Consider the following 20928-nt stretch of genomic DNA (forward strand, 5'->3'; position numbering starts at 1 on the left):
GTAGATAGGGATTTGCCATGCTAGGGGAAGCTGCCTTTGGTTATGACATTAAGCTTTGCTTAGAAACAGCTCTGAGACTTGGTCCTCAACTGTTGTCCAGGAGACACAGAGCCCTCAGTCTGAGGAAGAGGATGATATGACCTCCCTGCCCAGGGAGGACACCGCTGTGGGTCCCTACCGTGGGCCAGATATATGCTTCCCTTCTGAGCCTATGACAAATGATTTTAAGGTATTAACTCAGTATTTGTGGATAAGACCCTTTCTAGTAGCAAAGACTTCCTCCAAAAGTAACAGGGGTTGACCTAATCAGGAAAGCCAGGGTTCTTAGTCAAAGCAGGTGGCAGGAGCTGTCCAGGTGTTTGAAGCACTCTAAGCCATTAACTAGGATCCCAGCTCTCTGCCTGACCTCTTCCCTCTATCGGCCACCAAGCCTTGTTTCTCTGGCTTTGAGTTTTCCTAACACCTGCTGCCAGGCAGTTAGCTAATCACCAACCAATCCCCAGCCTGTCACATCCCCATCCAAACAGCCAAGTCAGCCTGCACAGTGCTGTTTCCTGAGTCTGTGACCTACCTCAGCTGTGTCCCAAGCTTCCAGGCCAAGACTCTGCCTGGACCGTGTTTGAATTTAAGAAAGGTAAGACTGATCAGTTAGCGTGGTCTTCTACATTGTCTGGGCAGGGGAAAGGATGTGTGACTTCTTTCCATTCAAACTTTCACAATACCAGCCTCCTGGGTTTGTGGTGAGTAAAAAACAAAATGATGACTGTCAAAGGCTTTGTAAGATAGTGGTCTGCAGTACAAATGTAAGGAACAATCTTAGTATATAAAAACATAGATTCTGACTGGGTGAGGTCTTACATGATCACTCCAGTCAGTAAAAATTCAAACAGCCAGAGGTCACAGGGAAACTATTCAGGATTGACACAGACGGGACGGACAGTGAGGTCTTTAATACAAATTATAAAGTTTATGAAAATCTAAATTTTTATTTTATAGTAATATTTTAAATTTCATCTTGTTTCTTCAATGTGTAACTTGAATCTCATCCCCCATGTTTAAGTGTATTGCAGTGCAAAAAAAAAGTGTTTGTAAGAGTTATATCTTCTGAGATTTTCATAAGGAAAGGCTTCTCCCCCCCGCAGAATTGCTCACTATTTCAGACATGTCTATAACTTACCTACACATTGCATTCCCAAAAGTTCACTCATTAAACTCATTAAGGGTTATATCCAAGAAAAACAATGTTGTTACTTGCATTTAAAAGGAAATATATAAATATGTAAGAGTAAATTTTTAATTAAGTTATTATGAAGGTCTAACATATATGTGCCAAGCATTAGTTATTTGTAATAGTTTGTATTATCCTATGTGTAATCCCAGCCCCCACACAGATTCTGGAAACCACTGAACTGTGGAAGACCCAGAGCCAAGGAGTGGTCTCAGCTCCTCTTGCACTAGAATGCATCACGGCTCCTAGTGTTTGAGTGACCAGGTACCGATTGTCTGATTTCCAGGAAAGCATATCATTCAAACAGACACCGAGATATTTAAATCTGTGATTATTTATAGCCCACTGAAAGTTTCTGAGTTTCTTTCTTAAATTTTCATGCCAGCATATGAGTTATTGAAATTGAAACTTTTCATAGAATAGACATAGTGTTTGGATGAGTGTTTAGAGAGTCTTATTCGTGAAAGATATTAAGACATGTAATCAGGCTAATGAAGGGCTAGAGAGAACCAGTTGAAGGAAGGAAAAGTTGTGGGTCCATATCACTATGTAATCATGTAGTTAATGTTTGACTAGTACAGTACTGGCTAATATTTCATGAGCACCGTGCCAGGCATAATGAGCACATACGATCATGCCTCACCATAACTGGCTGAGGGAGGTACTGCTTTTATCTCTATGTCAGAGGAGGAAACTGAGGCATAGGGAGGTCCAAGATTGGGAGGCTTCTAAGTAATGGAGCTAAGATTAGAATTTTGGACATTTGACTCTCAACCACCATTGCTTGGCTAATGGTCAATAAAATTAATAACTGTGCTAGATGAATAAGTTATGGTTCCTTCCCACAAGGGGCTTATAATTTATCTGGAAACATGGTACTTAAATGCATATCCAGTTGTATTTAACAAGCCACAGTAAGGGCTGTCACAGGCAGTTTATATCATCAAATAAATTATAGAAGCAGAAAGTGCTATGTTTGTTTAAAAGAGGGAAAGGGAATAACATTGAGATGGCCAGAGGTGGCTGTTAAGGAGGAAGTGGCCAAACCCAACTATATTCTCAGAGATCCCTCAGCATGGACATATCATCGGAGGTTAGCTAAAGAAGAGGGAAGAAGGGCAAAGAGGGTATGGTCTGTGCTCGTTTTCTTTCTTTTTTTGCGGTACATGGGCCTCTCACTGTTGTGGCCTCTCCCGTTGCAGAGCACAGGCTCCGGACGCGCAGGCTCGGCGGCCATGGCTCACGGGCCCAGCCGCTCCGCGGCATGTGGGATCTTCCCGGACTGGGGCACGAACCCGTGTCCCCTGCATCGGCAGGCGGACTCTCAACCACTGCGCCACCAGTGAAGCCCTGGTCTGTGCTTTTTAATCTTTATGGTGAATTATTTTAATCAGATTGCCCTTAAGAATTCTAACTCCAGGTTCCTGGTTTTCTGTCTGGTCTCTTTCCTCATCTGAAGTAGAATTTGATGTTTTGACGAGAGAAGAAGTAGGCAGAGTAGGGAGAGCCTTTTAGAACCTGGGGCCCTGGAGGTATGGAGAGGATATTTGGATGGGGTTTCCTAATACAGTATCTCTGGGAAATATGAGGAAGCCATGCGTGGCTTTTCCTTCTTAGAATGGGACCCAGAGCTCGAGAAGAGCTTTGTTGCTTGCCTGGTCCAGAATCTGGGGGCTAGGGAGGATGGGGGTGGGGAATAGGTTGCTCTAGCCTTTAGAAGGGAGGCTCTGAGGTTAAGATGCTCAGTTTAAAGGTGTGTGCTTCTGAGTCAGAGGGCTTTGAGTTCGAGTCACGGTTTTCCCTCTTACTAACTAGATTATTTTTGTCACACTGCATTTACTTAGCCTCAGGTTCCACATTAGGAAATGAGGGTTACTGGTACCTACCTCACAAGGTTGGTGGACTATTATATATGGGGATATTGTATATGGGACTATTATATGGGATGATTCATGTAAGGATGGGACCTGGCTAATGATGAGGAAGAGGAAGGGGGAGGAAAGAGGGTGGCTTTCTGTACATATCTTGGCCATGATACCATGAAAGGTAATTCAGAACACTTGGCTTTTGTTCTGCCTTAGATGCTAACTATTGGGTACCCTTGGACAAATAACTTTCCTCTCTGTGCTTGTTTTATGACTTGGTAAATTAAGGTAGTAACCTGCACTGTAAACCTCCCAAGTGTTTGTGTGACTCAAATGAGATTCTAGCTATAAAAGTGCTTTCCAGAGGTACAGTGTGGCATAACCATGTTGTGCAATAATTATGCTCCCCTCCTTATCCTCCCCTAAAGGCACTTTGAGCCTAGTAGAATGCTTGCTTGGGCTAAGATCACCAGTCCACTAACCTCTGTGTTTTCTTTCTTTTCTTCTTTGCCAACTTCTGCTTGGCTGTTCCTCATCTGTGGCTGTTTTCTGTTTCAACTAAAAGTGGCTGTTCCTCTCTCTCCAGCTTCCTCCTGCTCTTCTGCAATAGACCAGTTCCTGTCTAGCTCTGAATGTGCTCTGTAAGTCTGTCACTGTCTGTGTTGTGAGTCTGCCTGCATCTGTCCGTTCACTTCTTCCTACAAAATGCCCTTGGTTTCTGCTTATTCTTCTGTCCTCACTGGACCAGGTTGAGTCCAGTGGACACATCATATATCCTAGAAATATCACAGTTGTTGGCCGAAGCCTGCCATGCCAAGAGAGTTCCTTCTGGACCTTGATTGTTATTGATCTGAAGGCCAAAGGTTTGCATGGTTTGAGAGCTTTATTTTATTTTCTATTCCCTAATTTTAAATTTTGTTTGGGGCTTCTTCCCTGTTCTGGGAGCATAGCCTTCCCAAGCCCTCTGGGAGATGAGCACTTGACCGAGCTGAATTCAGCCAGTGTTATCGTGGTCCTCAGAGGCTCACCTGGGTTATCCCAGACCCCAATTCATCCTGTATCTCCTTGGCTATAAGTGGTGAACTCCAACTTTCTCAAATAAATGATTGTGACTAAACTGATTTTTTTCAGTTTTTTAAGAAATCTTTTACTTTGAAACACTTTTATATCTATAGAAAAATAATACAGAGATAGTACATAGCGTGCCTATATACCTTTCACACAGCTTCCCCCAATGCTAACGTTTTACGTAACTATGGAGCATTTATCAAAAGTTAGAAAAGTAACATTTATCCAATACTATTAAGTGAACTACAGACTTTATTTGAATTCCCCTAGTATCAAATCAGATTTTGAGTAACTTTGTTCAAAGTCATTATTTTGAATTTCCAATATTAAGTTATTTTACAGTACAGTAATGGCCTTGAGAGATGTTTGAAATATTTTCCTCTGCCCTATATGGCCCTGGTTGGCTTTGCTATGTTGATTTTGTTGATCTTCTTATGTTTCTTTTCTCTTTGCACATGTCAGCTGTCATTTTTTCCTGCAATCAGTTTATCTACCACTAGCATTACGTATTTCCCTTCCCATCCTAGTTTCCAGTCTCTCCTCTGCTGTGTGTGGAAGAACCAAGCTTTCTAGAGTTGTATGCAAACTAAGTTTAAATATTCTCCGAGTGAAAAATGAGAAGACTACAAAGAAAGTCCACACCTTTGGGACAACTACTCTGATTACTCGGAGACCTTTAAAAAGAACAAACAAGCAAACAAACAAAAAGACACCTCAGTGCAGGTTTCTGGATAGTTAAGGTCACTGGATACCTGACCTTTAGATAAATGCAGTGTTGCTAGTAAAAGATTCACAGAAACACATACATGCACGTGCCCCTCTGCTAGTTCATTTTCTCTTGATGCCTTAGGTTTTCCTGAGTTAATGACTATTGGCAAAAAAGTCCTATCTCCACAATCTATACTGTTGTTTCCTGCTCTCTCCATCCATATTCTTTCTTTGACTCCTTGAGATCTCCTGTATGAGTCTGCTCAGTCTGCTATAACAAAATACCATAGACCAAGTAGATTAAACATCAGACATTTATTTCTCATAGTTTGGGAGGCTGGGGAATCCAAGATCGAGGTGGAGGCAAATTTGGTTCCCAGTGAGAATCCTCTTTCTGTCTTTCAGACAGATGCCTTGTCACTGTCCTCACATGACAGAGAGAGAGAGACAGAGAGAGCATGGCAGTGAGGGTGGAGAAAGAGGACTCAGTTCTTTTTTCCTCTTCTTATAAGGGCTCTAATCCCATCATGGATGCCCCACCCTTATGACCTCATCTAAACCTAATTACTTCCCAAAGGCCCCATCTCTAAATACCATCATATTTGGATTTAGGACTTTAACATATGAATTTGGGGAGAGATAAAAAAAATTCAGTTTATAACACCTTCCCATCCTATATCAGTTGAAAAAATATTCCTTTTGTATCCATAGACTCCTAGCTTCTTTGCCAGGGGGTTTCCATGGCAATGACCCAACCCATGATGTAAGTTTTGTGCTAGGATAGCTTTCTCAGTCTCCTTCTCATGGAAAGATTAAGAACCAGAAATACCCACAGCAGGGCTTTTTCTAAAAGAGGGATGTGTGGAGGTGTGGGAGGTTACATCTCCCCCCACACTGTCCCGCAGAAGAATGGAAAGCGACATCACAAATGCAGAGATAACCTGAGTGGTGTGACACACAGGGCGATCATGAAGATCAATGAGAGAATAGTCGCCAACATACTATATAATCAGTATAAGTCCCAGGCAATGTGGGGGAGGATTGTCTCATTCTGTAATCCATTCAGTAAATATTTCTATAGATTCTGTGATATTCTGCACTATATGTAAGGTGTTGTGAGCTATGTAGCAAGTATTAAAAAGAATAAGGCTGGGAAGTACTAATAGCAAAAAGGGCTTGGGATTCTAGCATGCCTGGGTTTGAATCCTGGCTTTGCCATTGCTAGCTGAGTGACCTCTGGCAAATCTTAACCTCTCTGAGTTTCACTTTCCTCATCTATGAAATGGAGATATATAAAATAAGTGCTGACATCATAGACTCATTGTAAGTATTAAATGCAATAACATTTTTAAAGTATAGGGCTGGGACTTCCCTGGTGGCTCAGTGGTTAAGAATCCGCCTCCAATGCAGGGGACACGGGTTCGAGCCCTAGTCCAGGGAGATCCCACATGCCGCGGAGCAGCTAAGCCCATGCACCACAACTACTGAGCCTGCACTCCAGAGCCCACAAGCCACAACTGCTGAGCCCACGAGCCACAACTACTGAAACCCGCGTGCCTAGAGCCCATGCTCCACAACAAGAAAAGCGACCACAATGAGAAGCCCGCGCACCACAACGAAGAGTAGCCCCCACTTGCAGCAACTAGAGAAAGCCCACGCACAACAACAAAGACCCAACACAGCCCAAAATAAATAAATAAATTTATTTTTAAAAATAAATAAATAAATTTATTTATTTTAAAAAATAAATAAATAAAAATAAAAGTACAGGGCTGAAAGATTGTTTCTTCTTATCATATAATAATATATGGGCTCTGCCTTCCAGGAGTGTCAGGAGGCCAGACATGTGTCCAGTCAGGCACCTCACATTAGCAGACAATTTGTGTTCCTATCAACAGTAAATGCTCATGGATGGTGTAGAAGGCTTCTGGAATGGGTCTTAAAGGGTGGGTAGGATTTGGATGTGGCAGAATGTGGGAAGTCATAGTAGACGTGGAAGACAGGGATCGTGGGCGTTATGTCATTTAGAATACTTTGGCCTATAAGCACTAGGATGCCTAACTAAAATTAACTTTAAAAAATAAGATTATCCATTTACAAGATAGAAAGCTTGGTTTGGTAGAGTTTGGTAGTTTTAGGATTGGTTAATTCAGTAATTCAGTCACACTGTGAAGGACCCAAATGCTTTTCCTCTGCTCTTTTCAGCCTATTAGTTTTCGTTCTGGATGATACTCTCATGGTCACAAACTAGTTGCAACAGCTCCAAACATTGTATCCTCCTCACATAACCACAACCAAATGCTAGAAGATAAGGCAGACTCTTATCATACTTGTCTTTTATTCAGGGAGGAAAACATTTTCCATCAGATTCCCCTAGCAGACCTTCAAGTCATTGATCAGAAGATCAGAGGCCAAACCCTTAGCTGTCATCTGGTGTTTTTGCCTGTACTAAGAGACAGGCTCTATTAGAAAGAAAGAAGAATGTGTAGGCACATGCTTTCAAGTAAATAACTCAACAGTGCCTACCACAGGCTCTAAGCCCATTCATGCTTCCTGAAGAAAAACAAAGGGAGATTTATTGGAAAGATAACAGAGATATCTCATGGATCCCCAGAGCAGGAAATTTACTGGCTTTCATGGTGACAAATAAGGAATATGGATGCTTTTAGGGATTAGTGTTCCTCTTTCCACCTCTCTGAGACCATAATCTCTTGTCTATTTTTCACTGTACATCAACTTCATTCTTTTCTCTTTCTGGATCAACTTTCTCTGATTCTATGAACACATGGGTCAAACCTGGCTCCCCCAGGCAGCCCTTCCCATTCTCAGTTCAAGCACTAAGACCCTGATAATACCTCCAAGTCCCCAGTCACATATTTCCTGGAGGTAGAAGTAGTGTAACTTTGGACTCTGCTATGGCCGGGAGGTAGAGCCTCCTGCAGGGGTGGGGACTGGTCCTTAGATTATGGAAGACAAGGGCTGGGGAGCACCATCACAGCTGTGTCCTGTGTCGTATGGTGAAGAAGCACATGTAAGAGATTGTGAGCCCGTGATGGCATGGGGTGAGGAGGCCAAGAGAGGAACACAGTTAAAGGAAGCATTCCCTGTTTTGGAATCACTATAAATGTCTATGTAAAAACAAACAGCTGAATCATAGGTGTGGATTTTGTTCCTGGCTCTGCTGATAATCAAAGAGAGGACCTGAGGCCAGAATCCCTTAACTGTTAACAAGAATATCTGTTTTCTAATGACGGAGATAAGCTAGTCCAGAGTAGAACAACCAGGGAGCCTAGGGAGAATAGGAACCCTGGTCTACGAGGAATCCTGAAGGACTGGAGGTGTTTCTCCTGGAGAAGAAAAGTCTCAGAGGGGTTGAGGGCTCCATAATGAATGACATCAGCATCCACTTAGGTCTGCAGGCTAAACTCAGACTGGACACCCTTCATGGTCAGTGGAATCAGTGAGCATGTCCTGCCCATCACTGTCTGCAAGGTCCTTCTCTTTCCTCCTGCCCGCTGCTCCTACTTGTGCTTTAGACCTGTCTTTTCTCTTCTGGAGGAATGAGGCTCCACACTGGTCTCAGTGTCCCAATCGTCCCAGTTATTCCCCACAGTGCAGCCAGTGTTCATTTCACTCTTCATTACCTAAAGACTCAGCCCAACCTCCTGAGCCTAGCTTTTAAGACCCTTGGTCATGGGGCCTCTACCTCCTTTAAGCCTCATCTCCCAGCACCCCCATCCTCACCATGTAGGATACACTCTTAGAACATTCACCATTCTGCAAATGTCACTCCAAGCTCTTTGCGGCCTCTGCAGCTTGCCTAGCCCATGCCGTACCTTGAAAGCCCTCATTGGCCCCATGTCCAATGCATCAGTGGGTCCTGTCAACTCTATCTTCAAGATATATCCTGAATCTGACTGTTTCTCAACACTTCCACCGCTACCATCCCCCATCTCTGAGTCACTAACATCTCTAGACACCTTGAAAATCACCTGTGAAACTGATTCACTTTACTGTACACCTGAAACTAATACAACATTGTAAATTAACAATAAAAATTTTTTAAATAAAATAAAAATAAAGAGAGCCAGTCCACACTGCCAAAAAAAAAATTATTCTAAGCATAATAAGTGTTAAGTTAGAATTAGCATATTCCATCTTAAAAAAAGAAAAGAAAATCATCTGTGTCAGGCAAAATAATGTCCAAAGAGATCCACATCCTAATCCCCAAAATCTATGAATGTATTACCTTAGGTGGAAAAAGGTACTTTATAGATGTGATTAAGCTACAAGTATTGAGATGGGGAGATTATCCTGGGTTATCTGGGTGGGCCCACTGTAATCGCAAGCATCCTTGTAATAAAGAAGCAGGAGGGTCAGAGTCAGAGAAGGAGATGTGATGGTGGAAGCAGAGGTTAGAGCAGTGAGGCCATGAACAAAGGTATGTGGGCAGCCTCTAGAAGCTGGAAAAGGCAAGGAATGGCATTCTCCCCTAGAACTTCCAGAAAGAATGCAGCTCTGCCCAACACCTTGATTTTAGCCCATTGAGACCCATTTTGACCTTCCGGCCTCCATAACTGTAAGATAATAAATTTGCACTCTTTTAAGCTAATAACTTTGTGGTACTTTGTTATCGAAGCAATAGGAAGCTAAGATAGCTCCTGATTTGCCTCTGGGCTCCCACTCCAACCTCACCTCTGCCCATTCTACACACCACAGCTAGAATGTTCTTCCAAAACATGAAGTCCTCATGAATCCATTCTCATTACCTTGGCCAGCTTCCCACTGCTCTTAAGATGAGCATAACAGCCCTTACTTAGCAGGGTGAGTCTCTGAGTCTTCACTCTCCTCTTAAAGTGATGCTCGCCCTGTTTTCCTCTCGCAAGGCACACCTGCCCTCAGGACCATGGTCTTTTACTCTTGCTGGCCCTTTTGCCAACATCTTCCTCCTCTTTACCTGTTTAACCCCTACCCATCTTTCAGTTCTCATCTCCCTCAGTTCCTCAGTCACGCTACCCTGACACACTAACCTCGGCCACATCCCCTATGACATGTTCTCACAGCACCGCCAAATACCTCTCATCCCTAACACTTCTCAGGCCTGCAATTTTCCATCTCACTGTGGGTCTCCTGCACTACACTGTGAGCTCCTCGAAGACAGGGACTGTAGATTTTCCTCACCGCCCTGTTACCTCCAGGGCTCGACACAGTGGTAGGAACTCAAAATATATTTTTAAACAAATAAGTGGCTGAATGAATAAATGCCTAAGATTTGAAAGTCTCACTTCTCCCTGAACATCAAAAAACACCCAAGATGAGATCTTTGTTTCCGGGTCATGGGGCTCCGGCTTTCATGAAACTCTGTCTTAGGGTTGAATCTCTTTAAACTCATGCACCTTGCATTTTAATAATTAAAACATCTTGCAGTTGCCTCCATATAAGCAATGCCATGCGGGGTAGGGCCGGGATGATGTGTAATAAAGTCTAATCATTTCCTTATAATACTAGGCTGGGCAGGCAGAGGGGGCTATTATTATGCGACTAATTACCTCATCCCGGCTGCTCTAAGTGTGATGCTAATTGCTCAGTGAATGAATTGTAGCCTCAGGTAATTACCAAACCTAATGTGGCTTCAGTCATGCTTGAGTAAATTAATGTAAAGAGGGAAAGCAACCCAGCTTGAAGGAAGCTGCCTCCTGCCTTGCTGTTGCTTGGGAAACAGCAGTTGGGTTTTTTCATCTGGACTTGGAACTGCCCAGGTACACCCACACATCTGGGGGTCTGCTTTCCCCAGTGTAGCTGCAAGATTGCAAGTAAGATATTACACCAAACAGAGCTGAGAGACTTTTGCCACTCGGAACAGATGACTGTCTCTCTCTGGGGCTGTTTCTTTGTGTGTAAAACCATCTTGAAGGTTTCTTTCAGCCCTGTGATCAATGACTAAATGAACAAACATTTGATTAATTATTAAAGAATGGATTTCTGCACTGAATCAGCAATCAAGCACTGTGTTCAAGTCTTACCTCCGTCATCAAATAGCAACAGTTCTCATAAACATTTATGGAGTGCTTACTAGCTGGCTATCACTGTTCTAATAAGCATTTTATGTGTGTTATTTCACTGAATGCCCACAACAACCCAGAACATTTTGAATAATTCACAGAGCTAGTCAGTGCCAGAGGTAGGATTTAACCCGGCCATTCTGACTCAAGAGCCTATACTCTTAACCATTCCATACATAACTCCTTCTCTGACCCTGGGAAAGTCACATTTTTTGCACCTTGGTTTCCTTACCAGTGAAGATTTCTGCACCCACTACATGTCCAGACCTTTGCTAAGCTCTTTATAGATGTTCATTTTATTGTCCCAACAAAGCTGTGAGGTAGGTAGAACTAATCTACTTGACTAGGTCACACAACTAGTAAATGGTAGAGTCAGGATTTGAATGCTGTTCTGCAGTATCATGTACTTTCATGTACCCTTGTTAGAGAAACACTGCACCAAGTCATTCATTGTCACCACAACATCATGTGGACCTGAATGCAATTCAAGCTCTGAATTGCCAAGGCAGTATGAGTTCATAAGGTGGCTTCTAGATCATCCCAAATCTGCTCAGATTGTTTATTTACCCTCAAAGTGAAAATACCAAATTAAAAATATATCTCATGAGATTTGGGAAAACCTCTGCAAGGCCAGACTCCATGTGAGACACACTGCCCTCTACTAGAGTCCTGCCAAGGGAATCTCAGACTCGCTCCTCCTTTCTGGGTGCATCACCCACCACGGTGAGAGGACCACCCAAAGGTTGTAACAGAACACACACCTGTCTGCTCACCCTCATATTGAACGAGAGCTGCTGCCTTTCCACTGAACTCTGGAGAAAGGGAGCCTCCACTTGTTATTCTGAACAATTCACTTACTAGCACATGAGAAATAGATACTCAGGAGAGACGTGTCCAAGGCTTCTGTAGAGGTGTGCCTGATTCCATGGCAGTATATCTTCTTATATGATCAGAAATACCAAAAGCTACTTCAACCAGGACACCCTCTTCATGTGGACTTGATTGATTGCCAGTGAACGTGGCTTATTGGCCGTGAACAGGACAAAGGTTCAGAAGTGTGTTTTGAGGTTAAGAGTGTGGGCATCGTGGACACAGAGACCTTACATAAATTGCTGCTTGATTTCTCTGAGCTTCAGTTTTCTCATCTGTAAGGGAGGTCCCAATATAGTTGCTACCACTTAGGGTTGTGAAAAGTAAATTATATAAATGAAGTCATGTATGTAATTACCAAAAATAACACCTGGCGTATATCCTAATTCCTTCATAAAATGAGCTGTGTATGATTTTCACATACTGCAGTACAGCCCCATTTCACGGGGGTGTTTGGTTCTGAGCCCTTTTTTGAAGACCTGTACTTAAGTCGTTAAGCAATGCCACTCAGGGGCAAGAGCAACAGGCAAGCATCTGACTGTGCTCCTGGCCAGGCTCTGCTCACTCCCTTACCATGATGCTCAGTACTCACTTAACTGAGCTGACTCTCACTTTTCTCCTCTGTGTAATATGGGTCTTATTGCCTACCTTGCCTGGCCTGAAGAGCTGCTTATAAATAAAGTCATGGGTGGGAAAATCAGTTAGTGCTGTTTTGGTACACATGCTTGCCAAAAGAGCTCTTGTGATTCTGATAAGGGAGAAAGACAAGATCTGGGAACCTTCTGCATCTTGAGTTCTTTTAGGTTTTACCTATAAAGGAAATAAAGGAGGAAAATGTTTTTAAACAGTAAACTGCTGTGCATATATAATTCTTGTCATTATTTTATACTCATAAGTAAATGAGGTATTGAGGGAAAGAAGTAAATAGAATAATTTCAGTTTCAGTATTTTGAGATTCTACTTTGTGCCAGACCCTGTGCTAGTGTTTTTCATACATGATGCAACTTGGTCCATACACCAGTACCGTGAGGTCGGTATCATCACTCTCAGTTACAATGGAGGAAAATGAGGCATAGAGAGATTGAATAACTTGCTAAATATCACAGAGCTGGTTTAGTGGTAGAGCCTGGTTTGGGAATGAGGTCTGTCTGACTCAAGTCATAGTTTTCATCACTGTGCTGCATAACACAGCCTCCAGTTGGTGAGCCAAGGCAAGGGAAACACCAACACACATGACAGAGTCTGAGAACAGTTGTTAAGGCTAAACCTTCTGGTATTTAAGTATAACAGCAAACTAGTCTGTCACCTGGATTATTGCTGTAACCTCCTAACTGGTCTCCCTGTGTTCACCCCGCCTCCATTCCATCTACTCTCAATAGAGCAACCAGAGAGAGCCTGCTAAGAAGTCATTTCAGATCATGTTAGGGCGCTGCTCAAACCTTTCACATGTAGGAAAAGTCAAAGCCTTATATCGGGATCTGCCAGCCGTGGCTCCTCCACCCCAACCCTCTGGCCCCGGCTACCTCACTGACCTCAGCTCTCAACTCCTTCCATTCCTCCCCCTCACGCCTTCTGCCTTGGCACTCAGCATCCTTGCTTTTCTTCAGACGTTCCAGACAGGATCTAGCCTGAAGCCCTTTGCAGTTGCTGTTCCCTCTACCTAGAATGTTCTTCTCCCAGATATGCACATGCCTCCATTCTTCATTATATCTCACAGGATCCAGACAGAAGACAGAAACCACACCAGCTATTTAAACAATATTTTAATAGTGTATATGGAGCTAGCAACTGCAGGAAGCAACTGCTCCCTCTAGGGCTGAGGGAACAAAGGGAATAACTGAAAAAAATGTAGAGACTTAGAGGGATCCCACATAGCAGAAACTTGACCTCTGAGGAGGAGGCACTGTCTCTGAGGGGCTGCCGTGAAGCTGGTTATGCAAGAGTTGGAAAGACTGTAAACAAGACTTTCTGCTGCTACAGCAAGGCAGCTGCAAGGCATCACTGCTGCTGGGCGGACGAGGCGTGGCTGGGGTGATGCTCACGAGAAGGAGGAGTAGGTGGCAAGCTCACAGGAGGAGCAAAGGTCCTGCTCCTCCTTCCAGGCTTCCAGCCTCTTCCAGCTGGAGGAGCCTGATAGGAGCTAGCCGACAAGCCAACATTTGCTTTGCAGAAGCACAAAGCCAAGCTTGGAAGGGTGGTGTTGAGGCTGAGAGATTATGACTCAATAGCTGGAATGCTGACCTCCCTAAAGCCTTTACTCACATATCTCACTGGGACCTGCCTTGGCCTGCCCTCATGAAGACTGTGTGATCCAACCCTTTCTATAACCCTTCCCACTTCATTCTTCTACTCAACACTCACCTCGCAGGTGCTTGTGGTCCTTCAGGTCATATCCCCTCTGCTTACCTCTATCTTAGCAGCACTGCCGCGACAGTTGTGTGAGAGCAGACTCATGCCCTTCGCTTTGTGTTCCTCAGCTAACACCTGCTTCTATCCATCTAGGAGGACTTTTTATTCTAGATCAGGGCACTATGGACATTTGTGGCCAGATAATTCTTTGTTGTGGGAGTCTGTGCTGTGTATTGAACAATATTTAGCAGCATCCTTAGTCTCTACCAACTAGATGCCAGTAGCATTGCCCCTGCCATGACAACCAAAAGTGCCTCCAGATTGTTCCAGTTAAGACTCACTGTTTTAAATTTATACCTACTCCATGGCTTGTGTGCGAACCAGTTAAGCATGTGGGTGTTGGCATCAGATAGACCAGGTTTGATTGGATGTATCTTCACATGTTACCTGTACTCCTTTGGGCAAGTCACTGAAGCTATGTGTCATTTTGCTTAAATGAAAAATAAACATAATGACCATCTCATGGGACTGTCGTGCAGATTACATAAGGTAATGCGTGGAGAGAGTTTAGTACCTGGTGCCTTGTATATACCAACCAGCCAACATGAGTGAGCAATAAATTATTATAATTCAAAGGAAAGCATCAATATAATTCTTGAGAAACCACCCACAAGTTCGTTGTCAACTATGATGCCAAGTAAGTGGTATGTGTTCTTTTATTTGTTTTACTGAATGGGCTTTACACTGGCCTTGGGAATGAGGGGTAATAGCGCTCCTAAACTGTACAATGTCATAAAAATAACTGCCAGATGCTGGAAACTGGGTTACTGATGACAGGACCCACTTGCAATTGAGATTGATTCAAATGCAGTTAACATATTCAGTGTAACCATGTGATACTGCAGAAAACTAATAAACACTTGTCAAGTAGTAAATTTCACTGTGATGCTTAGAGTCAACTTGCTGTTGGATTCATCTAAGCAGTTTACTATCCCAGATGTCACCAAAAGGAATCCAGCTAACAAATAGAGCTACATTGTCTTTCAGGCTCTGAGTGGTTTACTAATCTCAGTTAGAACTTGGGTATTGCTGAACCCAGAGCCATCCCTTGGGAACTTAGCATATTTAGATACTGCTTGAAGTGGTACATAGGGTTCATTTTGATGAGTAACACGAGAGCCCCAGGCTTTGTTGTGGGGAAATAAATCTGGGTACCAATCCCAGCTCTGCCTCTCACCCTCCATGTACCCCTTTCCTCCAGGACTTCAGTTCCTCACCTTTAAACTAAACAGTTCAGATGCTGTTATTTGGGCTTCCCTCTTGATGAAGTACCAGCCCCTGCCTGGCCCCACCTCGTCATGCTCTCAGAAGTGTGCAGCAGAAAGGAAGTCAAGAGTGGTGGGAGTGCTGTCTTCGGTGCATTTGAAGGACGCCTGTCAAATTCTCAAGCTTTCTTTCCATCCTTCCTAGGTACACAGTTCTGCACAATGGACATCACCAGGAACTCGAGACACTGCCCATACACAATGACCCAGAATCCCTGGAATCATGCTTCTGACTGAGGACGTGGCTCACAACTAAGCCGTTCATCCCCATTCATGCCTGCATGAACAGGATACCCTGGCATCTCTCCTGACTCTCATCACCACCAGTGAGGCTTGGGGCAGTAGGACCAAGGACCCAGGAAAGGTACATGGATGACAGGGTTGGACAGGATCCAAGGCCAGAGCATGGAGGATCTCAGAGTTGAGAGGGACTTCAGGCACCGTCAGATGCAGGCTCCCAGCCAACACAGGAGCAGCATCCTCCATAGCATCCATGGAAGTTGGTTAGTCTTTGCTTGTACACCTCCAGGGATAGGAGCTCACTACCTCCTAATGCAGTTCCTTCTATTGTGGAGAAGCTTTAGTCATAAGGAAGGTCTTTCCTTTGTTGGAACACAAAGTTGTCTCTGCTCTAGTTGCATCTGGGAACAAGCATTTGGCCCCTTCTTCCACTGAGAGCCCTTAAATATTGGAAGACAGTGATCTGCCGCCTACCCACCCTTTTAAGTCTTTTCTCTGAACTCAACAGTTCCAATTTCCTCTCCATTCTGGCCATCTTCCTCTGGACTTGCATTGGTGGGTGAATTAATCAAGGCTTTTATAATGAGATTAGGTTGATAGTAGTGCCAAGATGTCTGTCCAGAAGAACTGAATTTTGACAAGTGAAGCATCAGTGTTTTTGGTTCATAGACCTGAATATTTTTCTTTTTTTCTTGGGGATAGACTTTGGAAACTCTGCTTAGATTTTGGTTTGGATCCATTACCAGAAGGCATCTTTACAGCTGGTCTGGTGTGTGTGTGTGTGTGTGTGTGTGTGTGTGTGTGTGTGTGTGTGTGTGTGTGTGTGTGTGTGTGTGTTTAAAGATGACATTTTCTCATTGGCATACTGGCTGTGAGGTCATTTGAAGTAAATCTTGATTCACTCCCCTTCCATGACAATGGGGAAAGGACCTACACCTTTACCGGGAATGTCGATTGAGAATTGTCCTAAAATTCAGATTTTGGGAGGGAAACTCAGTTGCTCCTACAAGACACCTTTTAGGGGCTTACTTTCTTGGGCAACTTCACTGGCCTCCTGCCTGTGAAGTTCCTGGGCTACTATTTTTCTACACCTCTTCCAGTATCTCATTTCCTCCAATCTCCTAAGGAGATGCTTCCCTAATGTCAAAGCTACCAACAAATGACTTTATGTTGGGGTGAATTATCCCCTCAGGTTGAGACTCTGAGGTTTTTCAGTTGCCTTTCTTTTGGCTACTGATAAAAACCCTACTGAGAGGGTTAATTGCTGATCCTTATGGGGAAGCCTAGGGAACAGGCAATGTGGGGGATGATTGGGAGCTTATGTAACATGAACTACAAGATAAAGATGTGCTGTAAGTTTCTAACCTCACCAGTTCTCCTTGCCTTTCTACTTGGGCTGTTGGCCCCTCCTTCCTTCCCAAGTGATCTCAGAAGCCACAGTTGCCTCCTTCTCACCCATTTCATCCATGAGGGAAGAACTCATTAGCCCTCCCTCTTCTCTCTGTCCCCAGAAATGGTGAGAAGGACGGTCAGACTCCACATAGGATTAGGGTGACCAACACCCTGATTTTAGCACCAAAAGCCCCACATTCTAGGAAACTTCTCAATCTCAGACAAACTAGGCTGGTTGGTCACCCCCTAGATGGAACCCTCCCTGTGCTGAGGGTTAATAAGAGTCCTCAAAGTTGCATTTCCTTTTTTTCCCACTTTTTCATGGAAAAGGCAGAGGTGAGTGAATTTGGGGGTCTGGAGTTTTCCACGTGCTGTCTGAATGTGGTCTCTCCTCTCATCAAAGCACAAAGAACTTCTTAGGGAAAGACTAAGACAGTCATAGAGCCAGCTCACAGTGAGGAGGAAAATGTTTAGTGCGTTGAGGCAGCTGGTAAACTTTAATACCTCCAAAGTCAATAATTTCTACTATTTAATACATACATGCATACACACATACGTAAATAGAGTAGGATTTCTTCCCTATGAAATGTTTTTCTTCCCAGGAGCTTAGCAAGCATATCTGCTTATGCAAAATATTATTTCTCAGTGGCAGTCTCCCATATTAAATGGCAACTTGAACTCAACAGGGATCTGTAGATTACAACATAGATGGGAAAAAGAGACCTTGCCATGTCACGGGTCCGAATCTTCTGGACTCTTTGGTCATGCTTGTGTGGGTCAGCCTATGAATGGTGTCTATAGAGGTCACATGCACCCTGGGTCAGGGAAAGGACATCAATTGCAGGAATAGGAACCCTTGCCATTGTCGAGAAGAAGGACCCTTTGCAGAGAGGGCCTCACAAGCATATTTTGCTGTCTCTTTGGAGCAGAGCTGGGATGATGTGGGTGATGCACCACATGCTCGCGTTGGAGCTTCACGGAACAGAAGCAGGCTTGCTCTATCTGGACAGCTACTAGCCTGGCATTGCTTAAATCTCTGGCTCCCGGGAATCTAGGTAATATGGCATGTGTGTGGAAGCCTCAGAAGGAGGAGACTTGGAGCTTGTCAAGGAAGGAAGTACTTTGCTGTCTTCTCTGAGGCCATCCTCTTTCAGAAAGCCTGCAGTATCATGAAGGGATGCTCCCAGAGAGAAGGGCCCATGGCCCCAGCCGCATCTGCCAGATTGGCCTTGACAGTCACTGGGGTGATGGATGCTGCAATTAGACTGCCCCATGCCCGGGATAAAGGGGGTTCACCTGTGCTGCTTTGCACCTTGACTCTCCAGCCTACAGGGCTGTCCAGGTAGAAGCCCTGAAACTCCCCATCCAGCTCATGATCAGCAGCTAGGAAGCAAAAGGGATAAAAACCAACTTCAGCTAACACTCAGGTATGTGTTTGCAGAAAAACTCCTTCTTTCTGAGACTTCACCTTTTCATCTCACCAACATTTCCACTTCATGCTGCTAACTTGCTCTGTCCTGAAGCAAATTTCTGTCTAGCTGGGGGATGGGGGTGTGGGCATGGGGGTGGATGAGGGAGGGAAATGGGGTGGGTTGCTGGGGAGTGGCTATAATTAAATTGACTTTGTTATTGTCTTCAAGTAAGAACAAAAGTAACGTCTTCTTGGTGCTGTGCTGTCTACCCGTTTTTCTCTTTGGTGTTATATCTCTCTTTGGTGAGAGATCAATATTGCTTTTCTCTTTTTCTGTATTACTCTGCTTTACTCTAGTCAGTCCTTACCATAATAGCTGCTCTAGAGGGGGGGGAAAAAAAGACTAATGCACTTACTTCTTCTAGTCATAATTTGCAATCTCTTTTCCATCTAGCCTAGAAAACTGAGGCCAAATATTTGGTTTGAATTTAAACAAATGAGGGATGGATTTGAAGGCTTGAGTTTGGGACACCGTGTCACTTTGGGCCTTAACCAGCACTTGCTTCACGTATGTCATCTACAAAATGGAGAAAATCTCTGAGCTGGTAGGATTGTTGAGTGTTCCAACATGTGTCACCCAAGGATTTTTACCAAATGTGTGTCCTGCCTGTACTGTTATTTACTTAATATTTTTATTTAAGTCAGTTCAAGTTTTCACTTACATAAATTTATTTTAGAAAGAAACATTGTATCAGTACCCCAAATAGAAATTCAGAATTGCCATTAATAGAAGCAGCCACAGAGAGGAATCAGTGAAAACAAAGCAAGATTATTAAGTTCTAACGGGAAGCCAACACACAGGGCCTCCTCTCTGCTTCCGAGTTTGAAAGGGAGACAGTGTCAGAGAGCTGTTAGGGCACCCGCCTCCCACGAGGGGTTCTTTAAACTGAGAAGAGGTGATAGGGAATTTACCAGAGAGAACTCCCAAACTTTATGAGCTAATGTAGTTTCATGACAAGCTGCATTCCACATATTGTGGTAGCATAGAGAGAAAGGAAGTGAAACATTTAATGACCTCCTTTCTGCCAGGTACTATGTTAAGTGCTTTATTTACATGGATCATCTCATTTAATCCTCGTAAAACCCTTACAAGATAAGTACCAGAATTTACCCTGCTTTCCAGATGAGCACAACTCCACTGAGAGATCTGGTGACTAGTCCAAGGTAATAGACCTGGGAAGTGTGGTTTGGAATGGGAACATCAGCAGTCTGACTCTAAAGCCCATGGTCCTAGACGTGTGCAACACGGTTCCTTATTTGGACTCACTTACTCCACATCCACGTGGCAGACCCTGTTCCAGGAGGGAGCAGTGAACAAGCCAAGGCTGGCCCATTTCCTCATGCTGCCTAAGAACTTCCCTTCCATGTCACCCTGGGACCTGGAAAGGAACTTGGGACATGCCTACTCCAGAGTGAAACTCTGCCACACACCATCTGTATCTTCTTTTTCTCCCTTTCACTCTCTGAGCCTCAATTTCCACCTTTAAACATTGCAGGGATTCAAGTAGATGATTGATCAGGAGGAAAGGCCCTTCCACACTGATCTTTCATAGTCTTCCCAGTATTCAGCAGCCTGGAGTCACTGAGTAAGCAGCAAAGAACCCTGGGAATCAGGTGTGTGAGCCAAAGAGAGGATTAGTCTTTTATGTTTCAGACCATCGCTGGGGCTGCCCACAGCAGGAGGGACCCCAGTGGAAGGCAGTTTGATTTCCTCACATTTCTAGTTGGAACTTGGAACACTACATGGACATGTTCCCATACGTCCCATCAACTCAGCACTGCAGGCTTCTCAGCACTTTATGTACATATAAAAATACATGGTTTTGGTTTGTTCTTGTATATAAATAAGATGATGCAGTATATAATAACTGCAGCTTGCCTTTGCAAAGGTATACCTTCAACATCATGTCACATCAATACATGATTTTTATTCATTCTCTTTAGTTGCTGTGTATTTCATATGGTAGACGTTATATAGTTTGCAGTGTTGTTTCTATTATGTTCTTACTGCATCCCATGTCTGAGTGGGGCATTTGAGGCCTGCATCAGAAAATCAGCAGCCTCCATATTTTGGGACTGTACTAACCATGCGAAGGTCAGCTGGAGTTGTTTGAAGCGGCAGCAGGAACTCTGGGCAGCTTCCCAGCGGGGAAGGCCCACCCTCAGATGGGCCTCACATGGTCTCCTCCCTCCCTTTGAGGAACTAAGCCACTTTGCTCAACTGTTCAGGCTTTAGAGTCAGACGGCTTCCACTACTTTTTAGAATTGTGTTTGTAAGCAAGATATTTAACCTATTACACCCTAGTTTCCCCAACAGTGAAGTGGGGGACATAATGATCATACATATTTT

At 43.9% G+C, this 20928-nt stretch overlaps 1 protein-coding gene across 8 annotated transcripts in view; it reads left to right on the top strand.

The window, feature by feature from the left end:
• HTR4 (5-hydroxytryptamine receptor 4) overlaps window positions 1-19170 on the top strand; it is a 211706-nt gene extending 192536 nt beyond the window's left edge. For 7 of the 8 annotated variants that reach the window (XR_010840322.1, XR_010840320.1, XR_010840321.1 and 4 more), the window contains 3 exons: window positions 2431-2581; window positions 15621-18534; window positions 18973-19170. The gene's annotated coding sequence lies outside the window, so the exon portion shown is untranslated. The remainder of the gene's footprint in view (window positions 1-2430; window positions 2582-15620; window positions 18535-18972) is intronic. The other variant, XR_010840326.1, reaches the window with a different exon arrangement.
• Window positions 19171-20928: the final 1758 nt, after the last annotated feature.

This window comes from Kogia breviceps, chromosome 4, assembly GCF_026419965.1.
Source record: "Kogia breviceps isolate mKogBre1 chromosome 4, mKogBre1 haplotype 1, whole genome shotgun sequence".
Classification (NCBI taxonomy): Eukaryota; Metazoa; Chordata; class Mammalia; order Artiodactyla; family Physeteridae; genus Kogia; species Kogia breviceps.